Source organism: Balaenoptera musculus, chromosome 11 (genome assembly GCF_009873245.2).
Source record: "Balaenoptera musculus isolate JJ_BM4_2016_0621 chromosome 11, mBalMus1.pri.v3, whole genome shotgun sequence".
NCBI lineage: Eukaryota > Metazoa > Chordata > Mammalia > Artiodactyla > Balaenopteridae > Balaenoptera > Balaenoptera musculus.
The window spans coordinates 92,522,808-92,536,241 of NC_045795.1; the positions used below are offsets into that span (position 1 = coordinate 92,522,808).

General features: G+C 48.9%; 1 protein-coding gene across 1 annotated transcript in view; it reads left to right on the forward strand.

The window, feature by feature from the left end:
* The window catches only part of ITPR1 (inositol 1,4,5-trisphosphate receptor type 1), a 320,973-nt gene that overhangs the window by 220,501 nt on the left and 87,038 nt on the right, over nucleotides 1-13,434 (forward strand).

The following is a 13,434-nucleotide window of genomic DNA, read 5'->3' on the forward strand; positions in this document are numbered from 1 at the left end:
GGTTTGGACTGTGTGTGCTATTTAGATTTGTTACATCTATGGACCTTGCAGCTCTTGCAAACTATATATTTCTCTTTCTTTTAACTGAAAAGCTCAATAAAACTGAACCAGTTTGAACTAATAGGAGCTAATAGGGGAAAGCCAGGCTAGGTTAGTCAAAGATAAATAGATGACTTTTTGTTGGCTTGTTATGACACATATTTTAAAATAACAATAGGAAGTAGAATTCTGAGTAGAAGTCCTTAAAGAAGCAATTTTAATGAATTTTAATAATATATACATAATTTTCATATGGACATGGCAGTTAAAAAGATTCCTTTAAATTTTTAAAAATATTTTGGATACTCCCTTCTTCATGCATTCTTTGTTCTTTGTTGGCTTTGAATAAGGGTTTACTTAGCTGTGTGTGTGTGTGTGTATACATACACACACACACACACACATTTTGATAACAGCTTTTGATTGAGATATAATTCATATACCATAAAGTTCACCCTTATGTATATATTTGACTTGACCATATATTCTTTTTTTTTTTTTTATGCCATCAATTATTATGCTGGGTCAGCAGGTATACACTGGGATGTTTGGTCCCCTACTTAAATGTATTATTTCTTTTTTTAAAAAATAAGTTTATTTATTTTATTTATTTACTTTTGGCTGTGTTGGGTCTTCGTTGCTGCTCATGGGCCCTCTCCAGCTGCGGTGAGTGGGGGCCACTCCTCGCCGCGGTGCATGGGCCTCTCACCACGGTGGCCTCCCCTGTTGCGGAGCACGGGCTCCAGGCGTGCAGGCTTCAGCAATTGTAGCACGCGGGCTCAGCAGCTGCGGCTCATGGGCTCCAGAGCGCAGGCTCAGCAGCCGTGGTGCACGGGCCCAGCTGCTCCGCGGCATGTGGGATCCTCCCGGACCAGGGCTCGAACCCGCGACCCCTGCATTGGCAGGCAGGCCCTCAACCACTGCGCCACCAGGGAAGCCTTGACCATATATTCTTGGTCTTGAATTTAATTTCAGAATCTGGATTAATGAAGTTTTGTTTCTTTGTGCAAATTTAAAAAGGGCATTTCTTCTCTTGGGCCTGAGCCAGGGCACCTGGGTTTCAGCCCCACTCGCTCCTGCAGCCAGGTGCCCTGTGCGCCCCCACACCCCCCACATGGCAACTGAGGTGGCCCTGTCTCCTCGTCCTCCAGCCCAAACGCCCCAACACACACTTGTGACGTTCATATGTGCACTGCCCTCAGTTGAGATTTGTGCCCGTGGGAGAGTCTGCTGCACGACTGAGCTGTCACACGGGCACCTGTGACCTGTAACATGTGGGGTTGCCGTTTGATTTTGTCCCGCATGAGTCTGACCATGCGTGTGCGCGTGGGTGGGTCCTGCAGGTCCTCTGATCACGAGGATTCGCTCGCCCGCTGCCGTGGTCCTGCTGTCCGGGTGCGTGCGCTGGCATGGAAGCAGGGCTGAAACTCTCCTGGTCTCTGAACCAAGTGATTCCCAGAGACTAGATCAGTCAAACTAAACATTAATTGAGCACTTGCTGTGTACACGACGCTGAACTAGGGACTTCAGGGCAGTGGTTTCCAGACACTGGGGCCGGTCGGTCTATGAGAATTTTCTCCAGGCACAGCCAAGTGTGGAAACAAGGGCGATGTGGTCAGTGTTTCATAAACCAAATGTATCAGTTTGAAGGCCCATCTGACCATTTTATTCTGAGGTTATAGCCTGTCCAATTTTTTTTTTTTTAATCTCTGATGTCTTTTCTTGAATGAAGTGGTGTTGATAGTGGTTGGGGTTTTTTTCCTACTGGCCAGATAAGAAGTTGGAAACCTTAGGTTATTCCTTCCCCTCCTCAATTAAAAAAAAAAAAAAGTTGCTAGTTTGCTAATCCCAGTCTTCAAGAAATTAAAAATGGAGCAAGGATATAAGACTTAGTATGCATGCACATAGGAAGCTGTGTCTCAAGAATGATGTGTAGTGCCATCCAGGAGGCAGGAAAGATACTGCGGACCCTCCAAGGAAGAAGTAACGGCAGCCATGTGAGGAGTCAGTGAAAGGTTTTTTGATGACGTGGGCTTTGAAGGATGGGTGTGGGTCTGAAAGTTGGAAATTGTGCACAGAGCTGGGGCGTGGGGAGGCTGGACCGTGCCGCAGGGCGAGAAGGCCCAGAGACACAAGAGTGGAAGGCGTGCTCACAGGACAGGGCTGGGGTCCTTCAGAGTGAGCCCAGCTGGCGGAGGAGAGTGAAAGGGGGTTAGGGTATGTTGGGGGCCGGGCAGCCCCCCAAGGGGCCTCGGGGCTATAACATAGGACTATGAATCTGACAGATAAATTGAGGAGAGCAGGGCCTAGAAGGAGGCAGTCCAATAATTTAAAAGTGAATCAGAAGTTATTTAGGAGAGAGCTAATGAAAGCCTGAATTCAAAATAAATGTATGATAGAATTGGTCCTATCGCAGGGCGGGATGTTTTCTAGGAGGGGCATAGGGGGCCTTTTGGGGTGTTGGAAATGATGGGCTACATGTTGGTAGTTACGTAGGTATAAATCTGTTTCAAACTCTGTGAGCCATACAGTTAGAATTGGTGTGCTTTACTATACAAAAGCTATACTTCAATAAAGTAGGAAAAGTATCCTGAGCCTGGCTGGGACAGGACGTCATGAATGGAGACTCTCCAACGCTCGCTTCCTCCTCAAGGCTGGTGCCTTGGACCCATTTATAGTTAATGCATGTTGGCCAAAGTGTCACCCGATTGGATGCCAGAAGCGAGAAGGTCAGAGGGCCCCCACTTGGCTCCGGAGGCTTTACCGAGTCTGGATGACTGGACACAAGAAGACACCGTTAATTAAGGAGTAATGAAGCCCGGGGAGGGCTCGGGGAGACTGAGGGCTGCCGGCGCTGAGCCCGGCTGGCACGGCGCAGTCTGAGTTTCTGGCGAGATGCTGTGTTTTTCACAGCGTACCCCTGATGGTGATGGCAAGGCACACAGAAGCTGTTTTTCCTTCAAGTTCTTTATCTTGTAAAGTAATTATGAATATTAGTTTCATGTTTTCACACATTTATTACTCATATGCTCAGGCTCCAGATGAAATGCCACGGTGGAGCTCCAGTCGCAGCCTCTCGGGGGAGTGGAGCTGCCGTCTGTTGGAAGAGCCAGCGTGCTCATGGCTGGGTGGGCCTGGATGGGGTGGCCCGCGAGCCCCCTGCCAGGTTGGGAGGGCACAGCATGGAGCGTGTGCTGGCTCTGCCCGCGCCCCATCTCTCTCTCCTCCTGTCATTTCAGGGGTCGCTGGGAGGATTTCACCCACTGCCTCATTAGAAACCTGTGGTTCCAGGAAAATTCATTCTAGCCTGGAGCTGGCTTGGCCCTGAGCTTCTCTTTCTCCAGAGAAAATGATGTGGAATTCAAGTTGTCTGGGGCCAGCTAAGCACAGACACCCTGAAGTCCCAGGGGGAGTGTGATTCAGTTCTGTTTTGCTTTAGAGAAGCCGGTTCAAAGTAGTAAAAGAGCAGCTGGGAAGTTAGTGTGAGTTGGGTGGAGGCTGCAGTTGTGACTGCTGATGACCGCCGAAGGCTGTCAGTCATTACAGGCGGGGTGGGTCCCAGCTGGAGCGCACTGCCCGCCATCCTTCCTGTTCAGCGTGATGTGTCCCAGTGCCAGGAAGGGAGTCCAGGTGGGCTCCCCTGGACTCGTGTTTCTCACGTACAGGTGGTAGAAAGGGCAGTCGCTGTGGGGCATGCAGCGCTGCACAGTTCCAGAGCTGTGTGCTGCTTCTCCAAGGAGACAGCTGCAGAAGAGCCCTTACCTTTACTAGCGCCTCCTCCCAGGACGTGCAGCAGGCTTCACGTGGAGAAGAAGGGGAGTGAGATCTGCTTCCCAGCCCAGTTTTGTGTGGGATTAGGGAAGTCATCCCTGGGTTTCTGTTCCTGTGTGTATCTATCATGAGACATACATGCATGTGGACTCCTGGGTTCCTTACTGCTTTGAATCAGGACTTTTTAGAAATTATTAGATGTTTTTCCAGAAATACTCAGAATCCAGTAGTGATGGCTGGCTGGCTCCATTTCTGTAGTCTTTCTTCCCTGGCTTGTGAAAATAATTATTTACAGTACGGTGATTGCATAGTCTGTGGTACGTCTGTGCAACAGAATTCTACTCAGCAATAAAAGGGAATGAACTATTGATAAATGCGATTACGTGGGTGCACCTCAGAGGCATTATGCTGAGTGAAAGAAGCCAGTCTCAGAATGCGACGCCCTGGATGGTTCTATTTGTATGACATTCTCAAAGGACAAGGCTGTAGTGATGGAGAACAGAGCAGTGTTCGCCAGCATAGGGCTGAGGGGAGAATCCGACTATAAGGGAATAGCACAGAGGAGTTTTTTGGGTGATGCCACTGTTGTGTGTCCTGCTTTGGACACACAAATCTATACATGTGTGAAAATTTGTAGAACTGCACACCAAAAAAGTCCGTTTTACTGTATGATCATTAAAAAATTAAAGTGAAAACCATAATGATGATGACGGTTAACCAGCATTTATTAAGGGCTTACTGTGGACCAGGAACTATGCTTATGTGTTTCTCATGTATCATCTCATTTAATTCTTACAGTCTCCCTAAGAGGTAGGTGCCATGATTATCTCATTTTTCAGATGAGGAGACTAAAGCCCAGAATAGCTAAGGAACTCGCCCCTCATCATACAAGCAGTAAGCAGTTCTGCCCTTTGTGATCCTGGCTGGGGCTGCAGTCATCAGGGCTTTGATTGGGCTGGAGCGGCCAAGATGGCCACTTGTATGGTTGTAGCACTGGTGCTAGCTCCCAGCTAGCTGCTGAGTGGGGGCTGTGCCCTTGGTTCTCCTCCATGTGGCTCCTCTGTGTGGTCTGGGCTTCTTAGAGCATGATGGCTGGGTTCTAAGAAGCAGTGTTTTGGGGAGTAGGATGTGGGAGCTACCAGTCATTTTAAGGCCTGGGCTTGGAATCCATGGTACAACACTTCTGCCATGTTCTACTGGTCAAAGCCAGTCGTGAGACTGGCTCGGCTCCAGAAGGAGGGGAGAGGAGTGGCACCTCTTGCTGTGATTAGAGCTTGTGCACTAAGCAGAGAGGGGGGCTGGCTCCCCCACACCCTTGTTATCGTTGACTGAGCACCTGCCATGGGTCGGTCAAGCCCCTGAGTTGGGCAAGAAAGGGAGACACTATTGTCTCTGTAATGGAGGAGCTCAGTTCTCTCTGGAAGTTCAATCCCATTTTTGCAGAAGTGTCGACTCCTGTCCTTCCCCTTTTGATGGTGTGTGAAAATTCACCCTTGTACTGAGGATAAGGTCACTGGGGACCAGAGTTCTTCAGAAGTTCTAAACTTCATTGTCCAGACCTCAGAGGGATTCCATTTGTAGCAGTCCAAAACTAAGGACCTACAGTGCTCGCTAGGAACCCTCATGCAGAGAATTGCCCTTAGTCTGAAACCTTGTAATCTGTCACACAATCACTTAAGCCCTGAAATGCCTGGAAGCTGAATTGGGGATAGTTCCTGGCCTGGCATAGTGGACTCCAAGTCTTCCCATATCTTCTGTCCCTGCCCTGGCTTCTCTGATGGTGACAATGTCTGAAGATAGATATTGCCTCCAAAACTTCTCCTACCTGGGTGCTGTCAGAGTGGCTCAGGCTTCATGGTGAACCCTCTGCTTACAGGAACAAAGAGATGGTACCACTACCCTGGGGTTCTCCAGGAATGGGTGACATCGTTGAGCCGTGGGATCAAGCTTCTCTTTAAGAGTAACTCCTTCTTTTACATGTAGCTGTCCAGTTTTCCCAGCACCACTTTTTGAAAAGGCTGTCTTTTCTCCATTGTATGTTGTTGCCTCCTTTGTTGTAAATTAGGTGCCCATATGTGCATGGGTTTATCTCTGAGCATTCTATCCTGTACCATTGCTCTATATTTCTGTTTTTGTGCCAGTACCATACTGTCTTGATTACTGTAGCTTTGTGGTATAGTTTGAAGTCAGGGAACCTGATGCCTCCAACTCCGTTCTTCTTTCTCAAGATTGCTTTGGCTATTCAGTGTCTTTTCTGTTTCCATATTAATTGTAAAATTTTTTGTTCTAATTCTGTGAAGAATGCCATTGGTAGTTTGATAGGGATTGCATGGAACCAACCTAAATGTCCATCGACAGATGAATGGATAAAGAAGATGTGGCACATATATACAATGGAATATTACTCAGCCATAAAAAGAAATGAAATTGAGTTATTTGTAGTGAGGTGGATGGACCTAGAGTCTGTCATACAGAGTGAAATAAGTCAGAAAAAGAAAAACAAATACCGTATGCTAACGCATATGTATGGAATCTAAAAAAAAAAACAAACTGGTACCGAGGAACCTAGTTGCAGGGCAGGAATAAAGAGGTAGACAAAGAGAATGGACTTGAGGACACGGGGTGGGAGGGCGAAGCTGGGGCGAAGTGAGAGTAGCATCGACATATATACACTACCAAATGTAAAATAGTTGGCTGGTGGGAAGCAGCCGCATAGCACGGGGAGATCAGCTCTGTGCTTCACGATGACCTAGTGGGGTGGGATAGGGAGGGTGGGAGGGAGGCTCAAGAGGGAGGGGATATGGGGACATGTGTATGCATATAGCTGCTTCTCTTTGTTGTGCAGCAGTAACTAACACAGTATTGTGAAGCAATTATACTCCAATAAAGATCTATTAAAAAAAAAAAAAAAAAAAGAGTAACTCCTGCCTTCTCTCTGCCCTCTCTCATGCCACCTACTTCCTGCCAGCCCCCAGAAGAAATCTTTCCGCTTGATGTTTTGTAGCAAGTGGGAAACTATAAAATAAGCATTTGCTTATGAATTAATTTTTGGCACACACAGGGCTCAGTGAGTCTCATGGCACTTGCATATCCGTCCTTCGCGTCCTTGCCAATTTCTGTGTTTCTTCCTCCTGAGATGTCCCCACCGGCACCCGGGGGACGTTCCTCCACTTCCTCTTCGCTTCGGGAGGACAGAGACAGCTCTCACCTGGGGGAAGAGGAGGAGTAGAATGTATCTTTGAACATACCCAGTGTTGGGTTTCCTTTTTAAGCACATACAGATGTTTGGGGCTGTACGTGCTGTCATGACCATAGAGAACCTCACAGCAAATGAAGGGAAAAGATCGAAAAAAAAAATTTTTTGGTGGACTAATTGCTTCCGGTTGCAGAAGCCCAGTGAATTGTATGTATCAAATGGCTGCCCACGGCCCTTCCCATGCCAAGTCTAGCCTACAGACACACCCAGAAAGGATTTTCGTTTCCGCACGTACACAGCTCGAGTTGGAAAAAGTGAGACGTGCTCTGTCAGGAAGCTGGCTGTGGATTCAGCTGAGAGGGAGAGAGGTCCCTCGTCCGGGGCCCTTCCCTTGCCACACACTTATTTTTTGTGGTTGGCTTAAGTCATCAGCCCAAGAGCCAGTATTCGATAGGAAACCTCCCACCCCTTCCAGAAGAAGTCACCGCAAGAAGGCACTGAGCAGGGAGCACGCTGGACTGGAGGCCACCCCTGACCCCAGTGAGCGGAGATGCAGGGCAGGAAGGGCACTTTGCTTTGCCTTTGCGGGAGATGGGAGGCCAGCTGGTGAAGAAGATCAGCCTTGGTTTGACAGGACAGCTACCCCGAGGAGGAGGAGGAAGGAGACTGGTGTGCAAGCGAGTTACGTAAAAGGGTGTTGTGTTTGGCAGCCAAGTCAGAAATGAGTCACTCGGGAGCGGTGTTTTCTGACCTCGGGTTTTATCCATGTGGGAGAAGAGCACGGCCAGCAGTGGAGTCAGGAGACTGCTTTCTCCCCAGCCTGGGGGGTGTGGGAGCCGTTGCCATGACAATAAGAGGAAGGCAGGTGGCCCGGCCCCCTGTGCCCTTTGGCTGAAGCCACCAGGGGTCTGGACGGCGAAGCTGCCCGTCTTGGTTCAGGGAGGGCTGCAGGCGCTGCCAGTCGGCCCTCCTTGGAGAACGGGTGGCGTGGGGTCAGGGACTTCGGGGGACACTGCCCAGAAGGGCAGGCATGGCAGGGGAGGGAGCTTGGCCTCCAGAGTGGAAACACCTGGGCTACAATTCCGGCCCTGCCCCCACCAGCGGGGTGACCTTGGACTTTCTCAGGATGCTCTGAAAGTCAGTTTTCTCATCTGTAAAACACGAGTTAGAAAAACTGAGTCCCTTCCTTATGCAGTTATTGAGAGGATTAAACAGGGTCACATGGTGGGTAGAGGGCGCGGCTGCAGGAATGAGCCGCTGCCCTGGAGCTGGTTTGATGGAGGGACGAAGGCCTCCAGCGCTGCGTCTCGCCTCCCACCCCAGGGCTCAGGGAAAGTCCTTGACCCCCCAGCCCAGCTCCTGCCTGGGGAGCAGGACGGTGTCCGTCCCCACCTCCTAGGGCTCCTGGGACGGTCGGACAGGGTGAGTCACCGAAAGTGCCTCACTCAGTGCCCAGGTCATAGAAGGATCTCAAAATGAGGTGGTGATTTTTTGTGTTAATACGGTCTTTATTATTTAAAAATGAGCTTTGTTTTCTTCAGTTTGTTCTCCGTCAGAAATCCGACTTCTGATATTTTGCTTCAGTCTAGTGGTTGATGATGCAGTGGGCCTGGGGGGGTGTGCTGTCGTATGTTGTTTTCACACACTGTTCACCTAAGTCCCTCTCACTCGTTCTGTGTTGGAGGTAACTTCAGAGGTCCAGGAGGGTGGCAGGCTTCATTGCTTCGGGTCCTGGTTCCTTACACTGCCGGACGGTCTGGGTGAAGCAGAAAGCAACAGGCAGTCCGGTTACCTGCTCCCTGACCCAGGCCTTTTTCTTTCCTTCTCTGTATTATTATTTTTATTATTACTTTTTGGTCTAAGTCATCCTTGGACATAGGCCCTTCCTCTCCATTCCCAGGAAACTGGTGTGTCACTGAACAAGAGTCTTTTAGGATTATTGGTCTAGACCAAGGTTTTGCAGTGAAGACTCAAAATCCAAAAGTAGTTCCCATTGTTGGGAATATAAGACTTGAATGAACGCCCCCAGCTGTCCAAGTGATGTGAGCCCTGGATGATGCATGGACCTACTGCAGTTCAGGACAAAACATTACTGCAACGATGGTCAGCATGTTCCCTGTCACTTGGGTTTGAGAAGCACGGTCCTATTGCGGTGGTCCGAGGGGAAGATGTGCCCGCCGGCTCGTGCCTGTAGAGGAACTGGAGACCCAATGTTACTTTTCGTCTTTCCTGAGTGGCAAAGCCAACAGTGTAGGCAGAAGTGGACAGTTCCATACGTCTGCTCTTCTGGCCTTCCCTAACAGGACTGCAGTCGTTAGGGAGTTGGGGGGAGATCTTTGGATACAAAGTGTTAATCTTCTTGCTTCCTAGAAAACCCATAAGCAGGAATTCGTTTCTAAGAGGAGATATCTTCAGAGGAAACCTCGGGTTTTCCATGGTCTCCAAAGTTTGACTGAGGAGCAGAAAAAAATGTCAGAGAAGACTGGAAAATTGTTGTCACTATGCCTTCATTGTATCCTATTAAATCCACAAGTCTAAATTGTCCTTCTTTCTTTCTCTTCCTTCAGCTCTAGCAAGAGGTCTGCATTCTTCCTAACTTTCCATAGTGACTTCTGAGGATGGAGTGCCTCTTATGAACTTCTAAGCTGACACCAAATTCTCCTCCGTTGGCTTTGATACCTTGGTCCAGGGATTGGCAAACTATGGCCGGCGGGTCGAATCCAGCCTGACGCCTGCTTTTGTAAATAAAGTTTTACTGGAACACAGCCAGACTTACAATAACCTTAGTGTTGTCTTTGGCTGTTCTCACGCTGCTGGGGCAGAGCTGAGGAGTTGCACCACAGTCCGAATGGCTGGCAAATCCTAGAATATTTACCATTTGGACCTTTATGGAAAGCCTCTGCCAGCCCGTGTTTGTTGAATCTTTGCTGTCGAGATAGGAAGCTACTTAAGGAAAAGAACCATGTCTTAATCCCTCTGTTCTGCGTTCTTCACCCCCTGGTAGAGCAGTGATAGGTTTGTGGTAAATATTCACCAGATGACTAATATCCTAAGTCCCCTGAGAGTCTGGCCACTTACTCAGCTAATAAATGGAAATTCAGGGAAAGAGAGGCCTCTACTTTTTCTTTCCTTTTTTGATTGGAGGGGTGATCTCCCCTTTCCCTTTACTGCCTTTGCGGGAATATATTCCATCGCCCTGCTTACCACTTTTTAACGCAGACTTGGAAGGCAGACTCGGTCAGCTCCTTCCCGAGGGGATTTGTATACGTGGCTCAGGAGTCCAGAGTTTTCATCTGGAAGCCCTGTCTGACCGTCCACCCCAGGGTGCCACATTTTACGTCAGTCACTTCCTGCTGGCCTGACGCTGTGCTATTTCTGTGCTTCCTCTGGAGGTTTTACTCGTGGTGAACAAGGGACTCCTTGGGACACATACAGTTAACCTTCAAATACGTGAGATGCTGGCACCTGGTCTCCAGCCTGTTTGTCGTCTTTTTCTCCAAGCTCCCTGGGTGACCTCATCCATCCCCATGGTTCCCAGCTACCATTTATGCCAACAGCTCCTGGCCCTACCTCCGTGATCATCTCCAGATTTCTGAGCAAATCCCCGTTGGGCATCTCCACCTGTGTTAACTCTCAGTTCATGCGACCCCAACCTCGCCCATCACCTCCAGTCCTCCACCCCATTGGCCTTCTTGTGTTCTGTATCTAGGTCAGTGGACTTCCCACCGCCACCTCTGCAGTCACCCGAGCTGGAAACCTTGATGTCATCCGTCTCCTCCCTCTTGATTTTCATCAGGAACTCATTCTGCGTCCGCTCTACCTCCCAGTATTCTAATAGTCAGGACTTAGTTCAGACTTGTAATGAGCCAGACAGTTGACACCTGGAGGCTACATGACATGCCCAGAGTGACCCCGCTGGGGCTGGGGGAGCTGGGGTTGGAAACGAGGCGCTCTGGCTTCAGAATTCCTGCCCCTGACCAGCATCCTATACCATCTGCCAGCAGGGACCACCTGAGTTCTGAGCCTGAGATGGGCTCTTCAGGGCGTCCCCGCCTCTGGACATTTCTCTCTTCCATACTCCTGTCAGTGATGCCCACCCCTTCCCCCCAGATGAAGGCCGGACCGCCTCATCCCCTGTCCTAACAGCCTTCCGCGGAGGACCAAATCCACCGCCATGTTTCTGCGATCCACTGGTGCCCACGTGCCTGGCCCTGCCTGGGTTCCCACACTCACCCCCGTGTTCATTGTCCTGTGGCTGCAACCTGCTCGTTTGCCCGGCCCTGGCCGTGTACTCAGATGCCTCTGCTCCGTGTGGGATGTGCCCACCTTCCCTTTGCCTGGCACGCTCGCTGAGCCCTGTTTAAATTGCCTCCTGCTCTGGAAACTTCTTGATCCCCTGAGGCAGAGGTAGTGGTCTCTTTGTCTGGGCAGTTCATTTACTTAGCAATCACCACTCTTGAAAGGGAGGCTTATTGTAAGACCCGAGGAGGCAGAGATCAAGTCTGTCTTCACCCCCAGGTTCCCCAGAGAAGTCTCTGCATGTGTTGGATGAAGGGAAGTCAATCTGTACGTAACAAATAGACGTAGAGAATCCTGCTCTGTAGGGCTACTCTGGGGATTAAATGAGATAATATATGGAAAGCACACAGCAGCTCAGAATGGTGCCTAATACGTAGTCATTGCTCACAGTTTCTTTTTGGTTGTATGTCTTCCTCTCCTCCCCACTCCCCCCACCCAAGAGTGTAATTTCTCCCAGGGTCAAGCCTCAGTCTTACTTCCCAGCACCTGGACCATGGTGGGTGCTCAATAAATGTTCCCTGAATGAATCAAAGTCTGGACTCTATGTGGCCACCATGTTACATTCGTCGTCTTGTTCTTTTCCCAATATAAACATGAGGATGTGAAAGGTGAAAATGTGTTGTTAACGGTTATCACAATTTTAAAGAGGCACTTTCTTTAGGTGAGAGAAGGAGTTAAGTTTATCTGAACCCAAGGGAAATATATAATGTCAATTTGGAGAAATCTTCTTGTGATGCCAGAGATTCTTGATGGATCTTTTCCTTCTTTTCTTCTTTATAGTAACTATAGTTGGTGGTAATAATAATGAGTACCAAAGTCTGAACGCTCACATGCCAGGAGCGAGGCTTGGTGCTTTCTCTGCGTGATCTCATTTACTCTGCGTGGTGGTCCTGTGTGGGCAGGTACTGCCTGGACCCCTTTTTGCTCAGCGGGAAATAGAGGATCTGAGAGGTCAAGTTGCTTGCTTAGGGTCACAGAGGTAGCTGGTAGTTGTATCAGGGTTTGTTTCAACCCCACGTTCCCCAAGGAAGTCTCTGCCTGTTTTGGGTAAAGGGAACTTGATCTGTACGTAATGAATAAATATAGAGAAGAGCCTGAGGTCTCAGCCCCTCTGCAGAATTTATGGCTTCTCTCTCTTTGTTCTTCTTTTTGTTAGTGGGCTCATTGTGGAGGGTGGTCTGCCTTCCAGAGAAGTCCTGAGATGGCTTGTGTGTCTTTGCTTTGGTTATATCACCGACCTGTGCATGACGGAGAAGTGAACCATGAAAGACTTTACCTTTCAGGCTGGGCATCCCATTTGCCAAATAAAAATTATATGTGCCACACATGCTGCTTCCCCTCTAGCGGGTTCCAGGGTCTCAGGTCCATGAAAGTTAATGGGAAGGAAGGTCTCTTGCATAACTTCATGGAGACAGAGGGCAGCTCATTGAATTAGGGCTCCTAAGAAAAGTTAGATTATACTGCTACAATTTTTGATTTTCATTTACATCTAAAGGAGCATATGTACTTTGGTGTAATGTGAGGCTTATTAGAGCTCATCTTTTGCCCATTTTGCGTGAAGAAGCTCCATGCACTGGATTCTCCCCATATTAGAGTCTTGGGCAGGTTGAAGAATGTTTATGTGTTGCAGAAGGAAAAGGAAAGGACTTGTTGCCTTTATAAAGTGCCCGTTCCAGGGCAGGCACAGCGCATGGTGCTGCTATGTACTTGATCTGGGCTAGGTGGGATAGCCCCAATTCTGGATGGGAAAACTGAGACCCAAAAGATCGAGGGAGGTCTTATGCAAAGTCACCTAGTTAGCAGAGCTGAGATTCGGTACCCAGGTCTATCTCCCTCAAAAACCTCTTGACTTTCTACCATGCTGGACAGCCTTGAAGTTGCGTGGGTCCAATGCCAGGGAGTTAATCAGTGCCTCACATCCACTGTGGTGCTTTGCATCCTCCAGAGCAACATCTTCCTCGTCATTGTTGGGAGCCGGTAGGCAGCGCTGGTTATTTGATCTGAGAAGCAAGTGGTCACTGCTTGGTCATGCAGTGAATTCTCTAAGTCAACTTAGGAACCACACGATGGAAGCACGCCCAGTTTTATAATAAGGTATGAGTTTTTCTGTAGTTGCCACTGGTGTCCTT